The sequence below is a fragment of the Rhinolophus sinicus genome, chromosome 13 (genome assembly GCF_057876585.1).
Source record: "Rhinolophus sinicus isolate RSI-liver-muscle chromosome 13, RSI-T2T, whole genome shotgun sequence".
Taxonomy (NCBI): Eukaryota; Metazoa; Chordata; class Mammalia; order Chiroptera; family Rhinolophidae; genus Rhinolophus; species Rhinolophus sinicus.
The window spans coordinates 15,977,094-15,999,042 of NC_142513.1; the positions used below are offsets into that span (position 1 = coordinate 15,977,094).

General features: G+C 47.4%; 1 long non-coding RNA gene across 1 annotated transcript in view; it reads left to right on the forward strand.

Moving 5' to 3' along the window:
* LOC109456678 (uncharacterized) overlaps nucleotides 1–17,752 on the forward strand; it is a 116,720-nt gene extending 98,968 nt beyond the window's left edge. Inside the window, exon 6 of the long non-coding RNA XR_012491314.2 lies at nucleotides 17,633–17,752. This is a non-coding gene — a long non-coding RNA (uncharacterized LOC109456678). The remainder of the gene's footprint in view (nucleotides 1–17,632) is intronic.
* Nucleotides 17,753–21,949: the final 4,197 nt, after the last annotated feature.

Here is a 21,949-nt window from a genome sequence, read left to right on the forward strand (position 1 = left end):
GGACCCACTGCCTGGAAGGCCTGGCAATGAGAGGGCATGTAAGGACAACATAGTGCTCAGAGATGTCCTCACCTGCTCTGGTGGCAGCTCCGCCCCCACAAGCCATCTGCAGAGGAGGAGACCTTGTTATGATGAGGGCCTAGTACTCACGCATCTGAGTCCATCTTTCACCTGAGTCATCCTGAGTCTTCTGTAACTCCTCCTAACCTCTAGGCTTGGCAGGAGAGGATCCTGGAAGGTAGAGAATAGGGCAGATTGAGGGGGCTTTTTTTTCACTCCCTGGGGAATTGCTGAAGGGCAGTTGTCAGGGAAGACCTTAGGGATGCCCCCCACTGGTGACCTTGGCCAATTGTTAATCTCTTGGTGCCTCAGTTTTCTCTTCTATATAATGGGAATTTTTGAGCTAAGAGAAGAACAGAGAGTATCAAACACAAACGTATACCCACGCCAGGTAACCAAATGAGTGAAACAGACTAATTTTAGGGGGAAAAAATGCTGTAGGAAAAATATTCTGACCTAAAGGGCCAGATGTATTTAAACTTCAGCCAACTGTTGCCATGTGAGAAGTTGAGCTCAGAACTGCTAGCTTTCCAATTATTCAAAAAAAAAAAATAAAAAATAAAAATAAAAAGCAGAAATCTAGATTTTTACATGAAATCCTACAAATTTTCATGTTGGCAAAACATTCAAACTTTCTTCAAAAAGTCTATGTGGCATAAGTAAGACATCTCTATAGTCTCAATATGGCAGTCAGGTTGATACTTTGTGATGGATATATACTGAACCCTAAATAATACATATATTTTCAAATCAAGTGCTGTTTCCCCTGGGATGAAAGAAGGAGAGAACTAGGGCGGGGAGGGAAAGAAACAGAAAACAAATGTGGAGGAGAGAGGTAGTTGGGAACAGTCAAGACAGCTTGAGGGACAGTGAGGCAGTGATCCAGTTGTGGGCATGTGTTTGGCCTCTGTCTGGTCCCTATATGGATCCCCCAGGACACACCCAGACCCCCACACCCTGTCTCTATTGATGCAGGTGAAAACCAGCCAACTACCTCAATGGTGGGATTTTCAAATTGAGGGCTACCAGAGGTTCTGAATCCTCACACTTCCTTCTGGGATCAGAGATAGGATGGACTCCTCTTCTCCCCTCACCCCCAATCACTGAGCTGCAGGGTACGGTGTCTCCAGAATGAAGAGGACTCAGTTCAAATGTGGAGGGCTGCTTGAGTTGCTCAATCCAGCATCTGATGTCACCAGACTAAGCCAGATGACACTGTACCCTCTGGGTTTGCAGACACCATCCCGTACCTTATGGGGTGGGGGACAGGGTGGAGAGGTGGGGTGTGTGTAGGTGAGCTCAGATGCCCGCCTACCCAGAGGCTCTCTTTCAAATACATCTGTCAGTGTCCAGGGAGCTGTAGCTGCCCTGGGCAAGTGACTTCAACTTCCTGAGTCTCAGTTTCTTCACCTTTAAAAGGGGGATAATAACACCTGGCTCTCACATTTGTCTGGTATGCTTATTTCTGTCCTCCCCGCTTGCATCTGCCAGTGTTACAGAGAGCTGATCACCGCATTTGCTTCCCTCAACCACACTTTCGGAGCAGTCCCCCCGAGTCTCGTCCTGCTCCTTTTCCCAGTGTCTGTCTGCGGGCCTGAAGACGAAAAGCCCAAGAGGTTGTCTGTTGACATGTGTACATGAGGCCTCAATATGCTCTCTCCTGAAGAGTTTAGGCTTCGTCAGACTTAGGATTGGCAGAAAGAGAGGCAAAGGGTGTGTGAGGTTAACATGGTAATGGGCAACAACTTCGGAGAAGAGAAACTGCAATGGGGATGGGTGGAACGTAAATGAATTAAGTTGAAAAAATATATATACATACATATATATGTGTATATATATATATATATATATATATATTTTTTTTTTTTTTTTTTTTTTTGAGCATTCATTATGATTCTAGGCACCTGCAATGGTGGCAAACAGGACAGATGTGGTCTGCGATCCACCCCTAGATCTCATGGGACATGTGGGAAGACAGACACTGAGCAGAAACGACAGACGTGGAGAAAGCTACAAAGGGGGACGTTCAGGGCACTATGAGGATGAATATAAGCAAACGAAGCACGCCAACGTTTTTAATAGTAGTAATAATAATGACTAACAATTACCAAGGGCTCACCATCTGCCAAGCACTTTGGCCACGCATGATCTCATCGAATCCCCAGAGCAAGCCATTGAACTATATATTTTAAAGAAACTGTGGTTCTGGGAGGTGAAGCAATGCCTGCGGTCACTTGGCCACCCATTCGTGAAGTCAGATTTGGAATCAAGACCTCATGGGCATACAGTTCACAGACACAGGGGACTCTGGGTTCCAACTAGTCCCGCTTGGAGGTTGGCAAGCCTCCCTTCTGTTCTCTTCCTCAAGGGCATACACAGGTCCTCATAAAATAAGAGGGGAAACCCTGGAAAAGTAGACACCCTTGAAAGAAAGGCTAGCACATGGGCAGGAAATGAGAGAGGGCTGTTTCCATCTCTTCTCCTTGGATAGTCACCTCATTGTTACTCTCCCTCAGGGACACACGACCTCTGGATTAGTTCAAATTTCCAGGAGGGTATTTCTTTAGAAGGTTCGTACCATTTATGGAGTTAGGTCTCCCATGGATGTTTCCAACTCTCTCTTTTTATTTAGTATCCATTGAGGTAGAGGAGTTTCCCGAGTTCTATGCTTCTGGTGAGGCATGAAAGAAGTTGTCTGATTTCCAGCTCTCTGCATTGTTACTTGGGGCTTCACGGAATATCCCAGAGACCAGCCCCTCAATGCATTGAATGAGGAGGGAGCATATGTTTGAAGTCTTTCCAATACTCAGATAATCCTAGAGGCCCATAGCAGAGAAAGATCCATGACGTAAAATCTTCCCAGACTTAGGGATAGCATGAAGCCTGACCACTAGAAGGGTGGTTGGCATTGGAATTTATTTTCTTTCCATACTCCCCAGAGATGCTTGCAGGCATAACTATGGCAAAGGTGCCCAGCTGGAATTTGACTTTGTAGGCAAGGTGAAGGTTGAACAAAGTTTTCCTGGGCGTGGTTGAATCTGGGCAATGAGAAGGAGAAGAGGCACAGGTACATTTTTTTGAACCAAATTAGACATGTCCTCTTTGTGGTTCTGAATGTTCAGGTGCTTTTTCTAAACTCCTGTTTTCCATCTTCAGCGGGAAGTGGTCAGAACCCAAACTAGTGATTGGTACGTAGGAGTGAGGCTGACCTCTTTTAGTGGTGCCGCCCATCTCAGCCTGGCCAAGGTGAGCCTTGGGTGCTGGGTCAGCTGGGTGAAGCCCTCATAAGACAGCTCAATGTTTAGTAGTCTATTCAACAAGAATGGATGATCACGTTATGCTAAGACTTGTCCTGGGAGCTGGAGATTCAGAGATGGTGGAGATACAGTCATCCCTGATCTCCAAGAACCTTAAAGACTGATGCCAGGGAGACTACATAGTCAAATAAAATATCCCAGTGTGAAGCCTCACAACAAGATTTATATAATAAAGTGCTGTGGTTCTATACAGAGAGAAATGACTAATTCTGATGGGTCAGGGGAGGAGGTTGGGCAAGCTTCAAGAGCTTTGATTTAAACTCTGAAGAATGTGTCACCTGAATAAATCTTCACATCCCGCATGGCTCAGTCTGATTTTGGTGTTTTAAAGTGAGATAGTGAAAAAGGTAAACAACATTTTCAAAAGTAGTTTAAGCCTTTATTCAGTTACTAGAGGAAGTGCTACCATGTTTCCCTGAAAACAAGACCCAACCAGAAAACAAGCCCTAGCATGATTTTTCAGGAGGACATCCCCTGAGCATAAGCTCTAACACGTCTTTTGGAGCAAAATTTAATGTAAGACCCGGTCTTATTTTCGGGGAAACACAGTAAATGGGAGAGAGCGACTCATAAACATCTCTCCTTCTTGTTTCCCCACTCAAGTATCCTCTATATGGACTCTCCCCCAAACTCCCTCTATTTTCCAGTCTCAACTGTCGCTATCACAGGCCTCGTCTACTCTCAGCTCTCTTGTATTTTTCAAAACGATATCTCCTCCAGATTACCTATGCCTCAGCTCTTTGTTAGAGAACTCAGTTTCTCTGCATCCTACAGGCATCCCGCTTGTGCCGCCTAAAGAATTAGGGAGCAGAGAAGATCTCAAATACTCACATTTTAACGATTTCTATTCCTGTTGCAGTTACATGGGTTTTCCCTAAGCTGAGAATTAGGAAAAGGCCACCCTGGCAAAGGGACCCCTGTATAAAGGCATGGAAGCATAAAGGAAAATACTGTACGTGAGAGGACAATTAGGTGTGAAAAGACCTGGGAATTCTCCTGAGCATGTGGGAGGGAGATAAGTTTGGAGAGGTTAAAAGGAACTGGGTGGTGAATAACCTAGAGGCCCATGGCTAGGAACCTGCACTTGACCCTGAAAGGAATGGAATCCCTGGAAGGGTTTTTGTTTGTTTGTTTTCAATTTGGATAAGATGGATCAGGTTTGCATTTCAGGACGATGACTCTGGTGGCGTGTTGGGCCTTTGGGCTGGATGCAGGGAAAGGCTGCTGGCCAGAAAACCTGTCAAGAATCTGTTGGAACTGTCTGGGCAGTGAGACCTGAATTGGTGTGACCAGGAAATGGGAAGGAGGGAATGCATGTGAGAGCTGGGTCAAGGAACAGGTAGAGTGAGTGGCTCAACATGCTCACCGGTATTTACTCGTTTGTCAAGTTGTTTGTGAAAGAGGTTAGCACGGCACACATGGATACCCTATGCCTTGACCCCCAATCTGTGTGCATAGTAGGGTGATTGCACCTGTCATTAATTACAAGTCCAGGCTTGGAAGCCTCTTTCTGAACAAATGGACCAATGGATTCAGAACACGCATCTGGGTGGAGCTTATCCACGTTTCCAGCTTTCCTGGCCACCTTCCACACAGACTCTGGTCTCCAAGGACCAACCTGGCAGTACTGCCCACTTTCTCAACCCACTGCTCCTCCCTGCTTGGCCTGAAATCTAGGTGGAGGCCATAGGACTCCTTTCCCAGGTGCATCCAAGAGAGTGAAGAGGCATGGCCTTTGGAGGGAGACAGACCAGGACTCAAGTGCAAACTCCGCCAGGCTTGATGAGTCACTTCGCCTCTCACAGCGTCAGTTTCCTCATCTATACAATGGAAAAGAGTGCCTCTCTTAAACGTGGTGAAATTATGAGATAACCCCTTTGTGAAACCCTTAGCCAGGTGCCTGGGACACAGCAGGTGCTCGGGAAGTGCTCCTACGCTTCTATTGAATTCTGGCTTCCCATGTAGTGCTAAGTCATTTCTTAGATGGAGAAGTAACTGTGAGGTCACTGTTATAATGCTCATTTTTCATTTCATAGATGAGGACATTGACGTTCAGGCTCATATATATATATTTATGTACCAACCAAGCAAACACTGGTTGCAGGATGTGGTTTGTACTATCTTACAGCCGGAAATTTGCCCTTCTTCATGCTGGGTCCTTACTTCTGGCTCCAAAGAACTTTCAGAACCAAGGTGTCCACAGGAGGATGACACACAGCACGTTAGTTGACCGAGGGCCCAGAAGTGGGCTTCTAAGCTCTGCCTCCGAACACATGAGTCTCTGAGCATCAAGTCTATCTATCTTTTGTCCTCCTAGCTGGAGGCACTGGTCCCCTCGACAGGAGGCTGTTCCACAAGACATCATGGTCTTAGGGGACACTGGAACCAAAGCCCTTGGCTGCGGTTATACGGTAGAAGGAGAAGAGCAGGAGAGAAGAAAGGTGTCCCATACCAGACTCAGAAGGGGAGATGCTACAGCCCGTAGCAGCACAGCTCTCAGACTTAATAAAATAGCCTTGGGGAAGCTCTTCTTTCTGCTATGAGGACCAGTGGAACCCCAGGAAGTTGTATTAGGAAGGGGTCTTATATCTTACAGGCATTGAACTCACGCAATTCAGCTTTGAAACAAAAAGAAAGGCAAACAAAAATTTAAATGCAGAGATGATTGTGGCCATTAATCTACTCAGTGACACAGACCCAGAGTGAGCCTGAGGGGGAGAAGTTAACCTGCTGGGTGGGTGTCAGCTTCAACTCCAGGTGCCTTTCTACAGGCGAGTACCTTGCAGCACCAACCGTGATTCTAGTAGTTGAAGATTTGAATATTTTCGTGCGACATTGTCCCAAGTGCACATTTATTTTATCCTCCAGTGTTCAAGCGAAGAAACGGCAATTTGTTCCAATACTGGACAGAAAATCTGGCCTTGTGGACAGATTGAGAGAAGGTGTGTGCGTCCCCAGTGTGGATCCCATGGTAGCAATTAATGATGCCTGCCAGCACCCAGGTCTTTTCTCCTTCTGAGTGCACAGAAAACTGAACAATGTTGTGTTGGGGTGTTGCCACGTGAGAGGTTCCAACTAATGAGTGATGTGTGTTACTACTGGGTCAAAATAGTTAATTGTCAGGGCAAGGACCACCAGAGCTGTTTTATTTCTTCTGGCGTGGTGACAATTGGTGGCTGCTTTGTAAGCCTGGGATCCTGAGTGACTATGGCAAATGGAACTTCACTGCCGATGAGAAACATTGGCACTGGACATGAGAGAAATCTTTGTGGTCTTATCTGAGATTTGGGGCTTGCTTGTTATAGCGGCATAACCCAATGCATCCTGACTAATATGGAGACTTTTTTTTTTTTTAAAGGGATATGTTGGGTACTCATGATTGTCACCTTATGCTGTGACTTTGGAGGCTACATCCTGATGGCTCCATTTGAGTAGTAGCCGGTACCATTTATAGAACCTCATTCTGTTCTAAGCGCTGTGCCCCGTACTTCACACACATTTTCTCGTTATATCCTTACCATTACTCCATGAGCTTGATAATATCCTCCCCATTTTGTAGGTGAGGAAATGAGCCTAGTGTGGTTAGAGACTATGTCCAAATTTGCAATAATGGGGATGGATTTTTAAAGTCAGCTTTTCCTGACCCCAAAGCCAGTGCTCTGTCTACTGTATCATTGGTCCTTGGAGCTTCAGAGCTAGGTTTCCCTGAGAGGGTGCTTGGCACTGGGGATTTGGCAGTAGAACTGCTCCACCAGACCTTGTCTGCCCTGGTGCCAGCCCCGTTTCTGCTGTGTGCCAAGCCTCCAAGCACCTCCACTTACCCCACACCCCCTCCTACACTAATGATATTTACCCTCCCACCCTAGCAGGGTGTTCCACTGTCTAATTACTGTTTAGAAACCATTGAGGGTGGAAAACATCATGTTTAGTGCTTAATGGTTAAAGGATTCATGTGAAGTCTGGAGCAGGGTGGGAGACCAGGGTTTCTTGGCTCAGGGCAGGGCAGGGATGTTGGGAGTTCAGACCCACAAAGACACATTGTGTCATAAAAGGGCAGGGAGAAAGGCTCTGGCAGTGTCTGCTCAGGCTAAAGCCAAGATTCTTATATCATCTGGGTCATGTGACTGTGGGGGGCTATCACCCACCACTGTGACTCCTAGGACACTCTCTGGAGCCAAACCCTCATGTCTGCTGTGTTACCACATAAAAGCAACCCATTTGCTGAGCACTTATTATGTGTCAGGAACCTGGCTGGGAACCTGAGAATCATAATCTCATTTATTCTCCACCACCATGAGGTGGGCTTCTGTCCCCATCTGGAATCTGAGGCGGAGAGGGACAGTGACTTGTTCAAGGTCACAGAGCTGGTGGGTAGCAAATCTGAACTCAGGTCTGTCTGGCTCCTAAGCCTGGATTCTTACTCTCCAAGAAGACACATGTCTCTTTCGAATGAAGTTTGGAAGAAGAAAGACAGGTATTTTTGGAGTCACAATGATGTGACTCTGAGACCTCACTGTGTGCCTGTGCTTTTAACCTTAGAAGTCATGCTGCCACTTCTCTAAGGTGGGAATTGTGCATGGTGTGTGTGTTTACATATATGTAATTTATATATTAATATATAGCATTAAAAATTATTTTCTTTCCTGAAGACTCTTGGGTCTGAGCTTTGGAAGGCAGTTCAGTGATTATCCTCTCTATCCCAGACTTAGGAAGTCATCACTGTCTTGGATATCTCTCAAGATGGGGAGCTCACTACCTCTCAAGGCAGCCCTTTCCTAGAATGTATTGTACTCTGTCTCTCGGGGAACTCTACCTGAGTAAAGGTGCAGTCAGAGGAACACCCCACACCCCCAGGGGATGGAGGAAGAGTAGGAGGAGGAGAGGGGGTGGGCATTTAATGGCTGCATCATGGTGGGTGTCCAGGGGGCACACCTGTGATGCTGATGACTAGATGGCGATAATGGCCCTTTTCCCTAATTGACATTAATGACACCATTTGATCTCAACATCCACCTCCTGCTTTCTCTCCTGCCACACCTCACTGAATCGCTGCTCTGAATGGCTGCACCTGAACTGCTGGTATCCCAACAAGTCTGGCCAACACTGGCTGGTCTTAGAAACTGGGGCAAAGGACGTGCCTGGGGTCTGAGTCCTTCAAGAGCCAGACTTGCCCTGGATACAATGAAACTCTGTGTGTCTTCGAAAGTGGGATGGCCATTTTCAGAATGTATAGGCCTCCCCCAAATCCAGATACTGCTTTGGACCAGAAATCAGCCCTCACTGGGATTTGACATGGCTTCCAGGAGCTAGAGGCTGACTGCCAACCCAGCCACAGAATGTATGGAGACAGAGAGAGACAGAGACTTACAGAGATCCATAGGCAGAGGGAGGCACAGAGGGTCAGAATGAGAAATAGGGAGGGAGGAAAGGAAGGCAGGAAGGAAAGAGAGATAGAAGGAAAGCAGGAAGGTAGGCAGGCAGGAAAGTGGCTACAGTACATACTTTCACAAATGTCGGTTTTCTGGGGAGGCAGAGTTCCTCCGGGACCTGTCTTTCTCCCTCCCTCCCTCCCTTCATCCTATCCCAGTTATAAAGAGAGGGTAAGTAAGGACTGGGGAAGAGGAGCAAACACAGAAAGATGGTCTATCTCTGTCACTCAGTTGAGTCACTGCAGGCAAGTGACCCCCTGAGATGTAATCTTGGCTTTAAAATGGAGATCCTCTCTCCCAGATGGTCATAGAGCTGCTCTGAGTTGTAGAGGGAAGTTCCTTGAACTCTCCGGGGGATGCGCAGAGAAATTTGGGTCATGTCTGTCAGAACGAGGCCTGTAGGGCCGAGGCTGGGCTGCGTCAGGCTGAACAGCTGCGTCTGTTGGGAACATTTCTTCCTATCCGGGGGCAGAGGCTGACCAACGCTCAGGATCTTGGTGGTGGTGGGGGTCAGCTGCTTCCTGAGGCAGGAGGGCCTGACCCCTCTCCGGGTCCCAGGGGCAGCTCCTGAGAGGACAGCTGGTGACAGAAGAATGGCATGTTGGGGAGGGGGTTGGTGGGAAAGCATTACTGGGTGGGGTTACCACTTCCTGAGCACTCTACCCTGTGTTTTTGACTGCTACTCTTTTCATGAACTCCACGCGGTGGGTTTTCTTATCGCCGTTTTATAGACGAGGAAACTGAGGCTCAGGGAAGCTAAAGGCACACACTGTGTGTGTGTTTGTGGGGTGTGTATGGTGATGTCTGTACCTCCCTCAGTTGCAAAACCAGGGAAAGGCCTTTGCCATGTGAGGGGTCTAATGCTCTGAACACACCAGCCCAGGCCAGAGCACGGCCAGTTTAGGGTTTCTGTTGTGCAGCCACGGTACCTGGTGGGAGGGAGGCCAAAGGGGTGGTAGAAAGCCCTTCTCATGCTCTGGGCTCCAGCAGGGGCCAGCCAGCAAGAGCCCCTGTCTTCCTGCCTTCCCATCGTCTCTCACTGTCTTCCAACCAGTATTGACTTTGATTTGGACCATGGACCATCACTGTGTCCCTTCCCCTTTCTGGGCCCCAATCTTTTCAGCTGCAGAGGGAAGAGATGACCCTTGCAGGTCTGTCCTCCAGATCTGAGGCTGCTCCCCTCAGGTGAGACCAACCTGTGAGTGAGGAGGAGGTGGCCCGATGGCCCTGAACTTGGAAGCTCACGGTTGAGAGAATCAGATCTTAAACACATAATCACATACATATCGTATAATTTCAGGTTGTGCTGGGTGCCATGGTGGAAAAGCAGAAGATTCTACCAATGATGATAATAGGGTGATTTAATTGAGACTTAGACTTTGTTTAGAAGGAATCCCTAAGGAAATGACAGCTCATCTAAGACATGAAGGGTGAGTAAAGGTAGTCAGTGTTAAAGAAAGAGTAGAAGCAAGAGCATTGGGAAAGACCCTGAGGTAGGAAAGAGTTAGGAGTATTTGAGAACTATACTAAGAATCCATGCCTTGTTTCATTTAGCTGAAATAAACTCCAGGCGATGAGGGCTATTAATATTTGCATGGAAGAGATGAGGAAACCCAGAGTCGGGGAGGTATACTAGATCTAGATGGTGGTGAACATTGACGCTTTCCTCTGTGACTCAGGGACTAGAAATCCAGCAACCATGTTCTATAGATTCCCTCACCTCCAGAATTCTCCATGTGAACAGTGTTGTACCTGTGAGGTGGACTGATGCAAGATGCAGAAAGCAGAAGTGCCCCAGAAGCCATTCTTTCTTCTCCAGCAGTGAGGTCAGACACATGAGCCTCTGCCTCCCTGCCCGTCACCTGCCAAGATTTGCATGGAGGGCAGTGTGACAGTCAGTGGTGGTCTCCTGTAACCTCCTGACCTCTATGCCAGGCGGCCATTGCTGACTTTGGACCCCACCTACGAAAACAAACCTGAACTCTAGGGCAGACTCTGCCTTTCTCTCTTCCAGCTCTGCCGAAGGTTTACTAAATTCACTTCCCTGAATTCAATGCCTTTCTGCTTGAGATGCCTGGATCTGTATATGGGACTGAATCCTGGCTGAGGTAGGAGACAGGAAACTTGCTCAAGGTCACAGGCTAGCAAGCAGAGGGACTGGCAGTCAAACCACGTCTGTCTGAGCCTAGGGCCTGCACTCTTTATTTTTACATTTTTTCTACTCTTCCTCTTTTTTTAAAAAAACATTTTTTTATTGTGGTATTAGGTTGCTACAAAAGTAATTGCAGTTGTTGCAATTATTTTTAACCTTTTAAACCGCAATTACTTTTGCACCAACCTAATAAAATACCCATTAACATAATATTTACCATCTTAACCACAAACATAGCATTTACCATCTGACCTATTTTTAAGTTTGCAGTTCTGTGGCATTAAGTACATTTACACTGTTGTATAATACAATCATCACCACCATCCATCTCTAGAACTCTTTCATCTTCCCCAACTGAAACTCTGTTGCCATTAAACACTAATTCTGCATTCTCCTCCCCCGCAACCCCTGGCAGGCAGCACCCTACTTTCTGTGTCTATGGTTTTGACTACTCTCGCTACCTCATAGAAGAGGAATCATACAGTGTTTGTCTTTTTTGTGGTTGGCTTATTTCACTTAGCATAATGTCCTCAAGTTTCATCCATGTTGTAGCATGTGTCAGAATTTCCTTCCTTTTTAAGGTCATATGCCCACATTTTGCTGAGTTGCTCACCAGTTTGGACACCTGGCTTGCTTCCACATGTAGCTGCTGTGAACACTGCTGCTGCAAACACAGGTAGACAGACAGGCCTGCTTGCTTAACCAATCCACCACGTGGCTTCTAGCTGCCCAGAGGTTTCCAATGCACATTCACCTGAACACATGTTATCCCTGTCATGTCTTGGAAGCTGAAGGATGGGACACTGTTTCCCCCAAGTTGATATGCATGGTCATCAATCATTCCTTGCAAAACCAGGCTGTCTTCCCATCCCTGTCAAATGCTCATGGGGCAGATAAACCCATCCGGCTGAAGAAGGGGCTGAGTGAGGGAATGGGGGAAGTCTTGGGGCAGTTTGAGAACCAGCAAACCAGCAACCAGTCTCTGATCCAAGAGACAGAAGCCAGTGACGCCGCTCTGTTCAGTAGCTGGCTTAGAACACTTCCTATCTGACAGGCAGGCTGCGTATTAGGAATCACAGGTGGGTCTGGAGTGAGTTGTGCTACCACGTTTCCCCGAAAATAAAACTGGGTCTTATATTAATTTTTGCTGCAAAAGACGCATTAAGGCTTATTTTCAGGGGATGTCTCATTTTTTTCATGTACAACAATCTACATTTATTCAAATACAGTCATGTTATCTTCTTCTGGAACATCGTCATAACATATTAAATGTGTCCGTCTGGCTGACAATCTTAATGGGCTTATTTTCGGGGTAGGTCTTAGTTTTGGGGAAACTGGCATTACAGTGAGATATCCTGGCTGCCTTGGGTCCCTGCATTATGATTGAATTTCTGCTTTTCCTCTACTTACCCTCTGTTCTCAAAGGCCGGGACTTCACTCCGTCTTCTTTTATTCATTAATTTGTTGAAATCATTCATTCATTCATCCAATACCTACTTACCGAATCCGGGTGTGTGTTAGGCACTGGAGATAGAGCAGCAAACAAGTAGATGTGGTCCTGCCCTTATCAATATTGCTTTAGAGCAAGAGAGTCACAGAATAAAGTTAGTAGACAAATCCACACATAGGATAACTTAAGACGTTGGCAAGGGCCATGAAGAAAAAGCAGGGTCGTAAAGTGGAAAATGCCTGTGTGCGAGGGTGGGGGAACATTAGGAAATGTCTCTCTGAGGGGCTGACGTTTGAAATGAGATCTGACTGACGAGGCGCCAGCTTTGCAAGGACTGGGAGGAGGGCGTTCTAGGTACAGGGTACAGCAGGTACAAAAGCCACAAGGCAGGAAGGGTGTGTTTGTGAAATGGAAAGAAGACCTTTGGTTCTCCTCAGCTATCACTACTCCTCATAACCCAGTAGGACATAACATTTGGAACAAATGCTGCCTGCCTTGGAAACCCGCTGAAAATGGAAGCAGGTCCCCATGCCCCGCTCCTGACCCCTGTCTAGTTTTCCCACATTTCTGCTTCCTTCGTGCCTCCTCCTGTCTCCCTTTGCACTTGTTCCCAGCATGCCCCATGGCTGAGTCCAAGAAGCCAAAGACCCAGCACGTGCCAGCTCGATCTCACTGTTGGTGAAATACATTGAGACATTTTAATAAACACATGGTGACTGTACATCTGAAGTCCAGGAGGAGGACCTGGGCTGAAGGCAGAGATGTGAGATGGATTTTCCTGGTCATTGCTCCTGCCCACAAGGCAACTATTTGAAAGGTTAATGTCAAGCATTTAAGAGAATCAACTCTTCACAGTGAGTTTCAGATTCTTTGGAGGAATTTATGTGCATCCAAACAATTAATATGTCAATTGCAAACCAAGCGACTCCACTCATCAGAGCTGCCCTGGGGGACAGTTGTTGGTAGCATGTCAGTATTTAGTGTGGTTTAAGGTATGTGTTTTGGAGCGCTTCTCCTTATTCTGACTGGTCTTCCTTCTCATTAGCCTGCATTAATGGAGTCTCTGAAATCACTTTGAACGCCCATGTATTTTGGTTCTGACTGGCAGGCCGCTGTGCTCCAAAATAGGGACGACAGTCTGCAGTGAGGGGCCTAGTGCTCTGTACTCTAACGAATCTGAGAGGGGCTGGGGCAGTGACTGATTCGAATTAAGATGATAAACATGATTTCTGCTGTCCAGGCCCCTGGCTCTATATGCCTCCCATTCAAATGGTCTAGTTGAACAAGAAGAATTAAGAAAGAGCAAATAGTGAAAGAAGAGAGGAATGGGTAAGACGATAGAGCAGCTGTAAGCTAATCCATCCTATCAGTTATCTACCGTTCTGTAAAATACCACGTCAAACAATGGCTTATTGGATTGGGTGGCTTTTCTGCTGGCCTCACTTGGCCTCTTGTGGTTCTGTTCTGTTGGGACCTGGGCCTAGCTGGGACATCTGGGATACCTGGGGGGGCCTCTCTCCAAGGTCACCCTGACCTTCCTTCAGGCAAAGCAGTCTCATTGGCCAATCCAAGTCACATGTCCAAGCCCAGTGTCAGGGTGGGGGAGGGGATTCACAAGGATGTAGATACTGAGAAGGGGGATTCCTTGAGAGTCATTACTCAGACGATCTACCCCAACGTCGGGCTCACTGGCTCATGGAATGAGGATGATGAAGATGCTCATAGTAATCATAATATAATACTATTATTAATCATATATACCGTTTAATGTAATTGTTCTTACGAAGTCCAGGGACTTAAACAATGCATTCAGTAATTTGAGCTTCTCAGCAGTTCTGCCAGGTCGATAGCACCCCCAGTTTATGGAGGAGGAAACTGAGGCTCAGGAAGATGAAGTACGTTTCTCTACGAGCATCTGGTGACTGCAATTGTTTCTGAAGTGGGAGAGGCAGGACCTGGCTAAGCGATCTTTGGACAAAGCTAATCACATTGCCCAAGGAGGTGCTGCGACTTGTTGAAATGGAAGCAGCTTTCCCCAAATAGCAGTTTGATGAGCTGAGCATCAGTGAATCAGAAACACGAGGTTGATGTTTGTCTGGGTCCACACAGGGCTTTGGCAGTCTCTGAGTTCCCTTGGCAAGCAGGATTCGGACTCTGCCAAAACCTAGAGCTCTGGCATAACAGCACGGACCTTCCGGTCAGGCCAGGCCTCCGGCCTTCCTGCTGTTCAAATCAGAGTCCAGGCGTCTTGTGGCTTCTCCCTCTGCTTCTTCCCACACTTGAGTCCCCCCCCAGGACAGAATGGCAGGAGGCGTCTCCACAGTCCTGTCCCCTGTGGGAGAAAGATGGCACACAGCATGGTTTCCTGGAGCGCTGTCAAAGCGTCAGTCCCCCTAGGTGCCTGGAAACCCAAGCATCGGAAATTGTGGTGGCGGGAGCCATCCGCTGGGCGCGGGGCGTGCTGTCGGGAATACAGAGGAACGTGGCTGGACAGGAGGGAGAGAGACTCGCCTCTGGGGAGGCGACCTCGCCTGATTCCTTTAAGCATGCGCGGTGGAATTCAAACCGAAGCTGGAAGAGTTGGGAACGGACGTGGTTAATCAGACTTTTTTGTAATTGCAAACCTTCTCAGAACCTTTACTGTGTGTGGCTGTGACAGTCCAAGACCCAGAGCAGGACTGTAGCAGATTCAAGCTGGTCAAGCTGGACAGAGGAGCATTTTGTGGGACTGCCGTTCTGCAAGATGCACTCACAGGATGCTGTTTTTAAGGGTATTTTGCCTGCAAGTGCCAGAATACACGCTGCAGGACTGGCAGGATCTCGTCTGTTTTATTCATATCCCTGGAGTCTAGCACAGTGTCTGGGGCATGATAAGTGGCCAATAAACAGTAGATAAGCAAATAAATGAATAAATGAATGTAGGACACTCACCGCTTTCTTGTTTCCCCTTTTCTTCTTTCCCTTCTCCCATCCCATCTCCTCCCTCCCTCCCTCCCTCCCTCCCTCCCTCCCTCCCTCCCTCCCTCCCTCCCTCCCTCCCTCTCTCTTTTCCTTTTTTATCTTCCTTCTAAGTATTTGCTATGACAAGTACCATGCTAGGTCCTAGGGACACGTAGTAAAATAAAACAGGTCTTTTGGGTGTTAACTAATTACTTAATTACAATTTTTGACTGCAGGTGACTGACTCATTTGCCTCCATAGCTGGAAAAGGGTGAGAGGCTGAGAATTACCCAGACCCCCACAGTACTAGAGAGAAGCCCCTCATGGCAGGCTGGCTGGTTGTTTGTCATGATCAGACCCTTTAATACCCCTTTACATCCCACTGTCCCGAAGACCCCAGATATCCCAGACCTGGCAAAGTGGGCCACTAGCCCCCAAGGACTACTTGCTTGCTGCTGCTGAAGCCAAGCCACTGGCCTGTGAGCAGGGCTACGTCTCTTTTGCTCACCAGGGCACCTCCAGTACCTGGCAGGGACCTGGCACTAATTAATATTGGATGAATGATGAGGCTTGGGGATGGTGCTGATTTAAGGCACAGGTCCATATCCAGAGGAGAAAGAAACAAAAGGGGCAGTGACCAAAGTTCCGGGACATTCCAGAATTCCTGGTTGTTGTCCCAGCTCTGAGGCTTCAGAGCCCCCTCCAGCAAACGGCTGCCGATGAGCACTCCCAGCCTCTCTTACTGATCCCTGAGCTGCAGCTCAGCCAATGCCCCACCTTCTCCCTTTATGATCAACCCTCTGGGGATCCAGAAAGAGCTCTCAACCCCATAGGGATCCTTGCAGGTGCTCTCAAGGAAAATCAGGGTCATTCTTTCTGAAGGGAGAGACTGTGTGTGGGTTCAAGGTAGCCAACTTGTTTCCTATTAACTGAATGCTCCAGGTCTCAGAGACTTGCCAGGGTCCCTGGGACCATTTGTAACCCTATTTCAGCCCTTAGCACGTGCATCTGGTGGTGACAGTGGTTGGTTCCATTAGATGAAGGAGCTAAACTGCCCTTGCTGGATTCAGGGCAAAGTGTAAAAAGATACATGTAGTTTGAAAAAAGTTTGGGAATGCCCCCACACCCAGCCTTTCCTATGAACTTCTATGTAATATATGCATAGAAGAACCATACGAAGAACAGATTTGAAAGAGAAATACTTAATTGATAATAGTGGTTGCCTCTGAACAGGGACAGAATTGAAGGTGACATCTGTCAAGGGGAACTCTTGCTTTCTCAGAAATATTCTAATATTTTACAACAGAAGAATGCATTTATATATTACTTATGTAACCTAAAATTAATTTTAAAAGAAGATAGGACCTTTGAAGATACTTGGGAAAATACTGACCAGATTTATTGCTGCAGAAGGGTAGTTTCCCATTTCTATTTTTCTATATTTGCTATACTATAAATCTTTATCATAAAAATAGTCCTTACATTTTTCAGAATGAGTATATATTTATACACTCATGGTGCAATAAAAAAAAAAAAAAAAAGGAAGTAGTTCTTCCGATTCAGTAAGCGAGCCCAGCAGCTAGGCGCATTCACGGGGAACTGAGGCCTGGGGAGTGCATGTGACTGCGAGCAAGTGTGCAGTGAGTCAGTGGGCGAGGGAAGAAAAGGCCATCCCCAGTGCCCACCCGTGTCACGTGATGCCAGAACACAGCAAACTGGCTGTTTTGCAACCCAGGCAGGTCCTTTAACCACAAGCCTGCTGGCTGGCCCCATGTGGCGGGGGACATGATGCCAACTCTCTTCCCTCGATGAGTCATGTTTCTTCCCGCAATAGCTGGGGGAGGATGTGGAGAAGTCGGCCTCTGGGACAGCAGTGACTGCCCATAGGTCCTGCCAGGCTGGGTGCCCTGGAGGCTGAATTCCCAGGTGGGGCTGCTGCTGAAGACCACAGCAGTCAGTGCCTGTGTGGTGCTCAGAAGGAGGTGTGGTTTGGAGGGGCTTCCATCAAACTTTGAGTGCACATTATGTCCAGGGCCCCGTGATCATGCATCGTGATAACTTACAAGGTGGGACTTGCTAGGCCCATTATACAGATGAGGAAACAGCCTCAATGAAGGGAAGTGCCTTGTCCAAAGTCTCAGGTCCAAGCTAGTAAGTGACTGAAATGGAATTTGAAACCGGTATGGCTACCTCTGAAACCCAGATGGCTTTGCACACTGGCCAGAAATGTGTGTGTTCACAGGTTTGTGCCTTTGGAGGTCATTCTCATGGATTACACTTGCAGGTGTGCTGGTGGAAGCGGGAGGCCAGTGAAGAGAAGAGCGAGTGCCTCCAAGATGGCAGCAAGGACAACACCTGCTATTTCCAAGCACTTCTCTGCCAGGTATGGGCCCAGCACTTTACTTTCATGTGCTCTTTTAATCCCTTCAACAACGGGTGAAACAATTATCGCTGTTTGCAGGTAGACACCCTGATGCTCAGAGAGTGAAATGACTATCTAACCACAGAGCTAGCGGGAGGAGGCAGGGTTCAAAACCAGGTCTGTCTAATTCCAAAACCTACCCTCGAGTTACACACAGGCCCTGTCAATCTGCGGGAGCACATTCTCTGAGAGACCACTCTCAGCACTCCTTTCCACTCTGCGGTCTGACTCTTACCCACCACACAAGTTCTCATTCAGTCTTCAATACCCCATAAGACATCATCTTCCAGGACGTCCCCCTCAGCTCCACAGTGAGGGGTTCTCCTGCCTAATGACTTCCTGACCACATGTGTCTTTATTGACACATACCACCTAGATTTGTAACTCTTTCTACTTACCTATTCAGGGGACTGTGAGGTCTTTTAGGGTAGAGATAATGTGATGGTTGATTTTATGTATCAACTTGACTAGACTAAGCGATGCCCACAGAGCTGGGAAAGCACTATTTCTGGGTGTGCCTGTGAGGACGTCTCTGGAAGAGGTTAGCATTTGAATTGGTAGATGAATAAAAGATCACTCTCACCAATGTGAGTGGGCATCGTCCAACCCTTCCAGGGCCTGGAGAGAACAAAAAAGACAGAGGAAGGGTGAGCTGGCTCTCGTCATATGAGCTGGGACCGCCATCTTTTCCTGCCCTCAGACTTCAGAGCTCCCAGTTTTTGAGCTTTTCAACTCAGACAGGGACTTGTCAAGCCTTTGGACTTGGACTGAATGACACCACCAATTTTCCTGATTCTCCAGCTGGCAGGGAGTGGATCGTGGGACTTCTTGGCCTCCATAATCATGTGAACCAATTCCTACGACAAATCTCTTCTAGATCTCTCTATATCCTATTGGTTCTGTTTCTCTGGAGAACCCTGACTAATACAGAGGGCATCAGACTCATCAATTGTTTTTTAAATCCTTTGGTCATGTTTCCCGTCCAGAGGCTAGTGGGGTGGTTATATAGCATAGGCTTTACTGACCCTTAGATCTGCATGTGAATTCTGACGGGTTTGGATGATGTTGGATCAATTACTCGACTTCTCTCAGTTCCATTGGTAACATGGAGATTCTAATGTCAACTTCTCAGTGTCATTGTAAGGATTACGTGAGACATTTGTGGCAAGTGCTGGGCACAGTACCCGAGGCACAGGGCACATTAATATCACTGACCCTCCAGTCTAGCCCAGTCAGGGGTCAGCAGAGGAGGGGCTGGACAAAGTATGGCTGTCCTGGTCTGTGTGGCTGCTCCGACCCCCTTGTGACGACCTGACTGGAAGCTCTGAGTGCTGCCCATGATTTAGAATTCTGGTCCCTGGATATATAAATCCTCATTCTTCAGAGGGTGATGATTTACACCCAAATTTACACATGCAGAAGAGGGATGAGTAGATGAAGTGAACAAATCTATAAAACAAACTTCCCATAGATAAAGTAGTGTGAAGGGTAAACAACCATTTTAAAAAATGTTCGTACTTAATTCTGTCCAAGGAAATTAAAATGAATTATATCAACCACCTAAGGGAAAAAATATTTTTTTTATTAATGCCCAGGGCTGGTGAGATTGGGTTGAAAAATCGTACGCACAGATAGTACTTGTGACCCTCCAAATTCGTACCAGCTTTGGGGATAATATGACAATATATTGTCACACCCTGATATTTATCCTGAGAAAGTTATCTTGAAGAAAGGAATAGGTATAGCAGAGATGTTTATTGCATCCGTAGCCATAGCAGCAAAAACCTGGGTAACCCTTGAGGGACCATGTGTAAGGCAATGGGAAGTCAAATCATGCTCACCCATGTAATTGTCAGCCATGTCAATGATAAAGGTCTCTAGAAAGACACAAGGTGTTTATTATACAATTACCTGGCAAGCAGAATGTGAACTGGAATTTGTTCTATGTAGGCAACTATGTTCAATTTGTTTAATTGAAGGCAAGGACAGAAAGGTCAGAAGCAAAAAGAAATAGTTGCGGTGGTGGAGGCTGTGGGTTGCTTCTGATGCTCTTCTTGGATTGAGTCACTGTTCGTGGGTCACACTATACGTGACCTGGAGACGTCGCCTGATTTTGGAATGTCATGCCTAGAGTCCTTCCCACAAGGCTTTCTCTCTGCATCTCCTGCAGCCAGGTCAACCCAGCGATTTCCCAAGTACAGCTTCCATGCCGGCATCAAGAGGCAAATACACGTAATGGCCTCTTGTCTGGCTCCAGAAAGCTGACTGTCCTTCACCAGGGACTTGGATGAGGCCAAAGCACTCTGATCTGGCCTGGAATGTTCCCCCGAGTGCTCTCCAGTGCCGGTCAGCAGAGGCGGGTCTTGATCAATGGCTCCCGAGAGCACTTTCCACAGAGGCAAAGAACCCTGCATGGGAGGGAGGCTGCGTTAGTCCTAATGGGACAGATGGCAGCCCTGATAAGTTAGGAACTTTGCCCGAGAGGTGCACGTGGAAACCATGCACTTTTGCCCACAGGATCATTTCCAACTTTAGACCAAACAAAGTCATGGATGGGACCACTTCTGTATGAAAGGAACTCCAGAGAGGCCCCTAAAGCAGAGTGGAAAATAGCTTCCCAACCACCTTCTTCTCAGGAGCTTCTGGTCTGGCTATGGCCCTGTTGGCCTCAGATGCAGGATCCTCTCTCTGCCACCACTCTGGGCTCCATCACAGATGGCCTCTCACTTTGTCCAGCTGCTGAAAACAGTTGTGTGTTGCCAACCAACACCTAACCCAGCCACAAAATCATGCTCTTACAACCTGGGAAGCCTGAGTAGCTAGAGAGGCCTTCTTGGGGATAATTTCACCTTTATTCCCATCCATCCGTCCGTCCGTTCATTCATTCATTCATTCATTCATTCATTCATTCATTCATTTCTTCATCAATTGTTAAGCACCACCTACTCTATGCCAGACACTATTCTAGGCCCTGGGGATATGGCAAAGCAGTGGTGGCCCTGGGAACGGATAACAAACAAGTGAATAATAAAAAGCCAAGAAGTTCTATAAGGGAAATCAACCGGGTGTTCTTTTCTGATGGAGAACAATGGGCAAAAGCGAAAAGACAGGCCTTCATTGCATGGGGTGGCCGTGCGAGACCATTCTCAGGAAATGTCACTTCAGCACAGGCTGGAAAGAGGAGTAAAAGCCAGCAAAGCAACAAGCTGGGGGAAGAGCCTCCCAGGCAAAAGGAATAGCTGAGCAAAGGCCCAAGGCAAGTGCAGGGTGCTGGGTGCTGGGTGCGCTCTACACTCACCCTCTCACTCCTCTTTCTTCTCTGTCTCTGTTCTTTTCTCTCCATCGCATTCATCATTGGGTGCTCACCCATATTTTGGTGCCTCACGGACATAGTCTGAGTCTGGCCCCATCTCTCTCTCTCTCTGTGCTTTTTTTTTTTTTACTCCTCCGACTTTTTCAGTCTCCCTAACTCGATATCACCTTTTTTCAGCCTTTGTCTTTTTCCAGTCTCCCTCCTGTTTCCTTAACACATTTGCTGTCTCTCTCTCTCCCCTTTATCGCTCTGTCTTCACCAGGCTTTGGCTCTGTCTACTCCCTCTCCCTCCCCTTTCCGTTGTTCTTCTACCCGATATCTCTTCTGTTCCTGAGCAGAGGCCACTGGGAAGCCCGTCTGATTGATATTGCTACTGACAGCAAAACCTTGAAATCATTCCCACAGTACATCTCTGGGAAGTGTTAAGCCGGTAGTGTTTTGTCTGTACCCCAGAAACACAGGGGTTTTTAAACAAATATAAACACTCTCAGAAATCCAAGTGTTTGTATTTCTCCATTGATCCATTATGATGTTGAGTAAGTGTAAACCTTCCCTGGGGCCTGCAAGGGCTGGGGGGTGGGGGGGTGGGGTGGGGGATTACAGAATGAGCCAGCTGTGCTGGGGATGGAGGGGAAGAGGGTGGAAATTGTCCCAAAGGACTGGGCCAGAGCCTGTGCTCCAAGGACCTGACAAAGGGGCTAATTTGTAAAAGGGAGAGAGATCATTTTTGTTGGGGGAGTCAGAGAAAGCGTCATGATGTCCAAGTGTTACTCCTTCTGTAAAGCTCCTGACCACGTCCTGTCCCCTCACAGAGGAGTGGCCGGTCACTGTCTTTTTCTCCACGTTATGGTGTATGGATGGCTAGC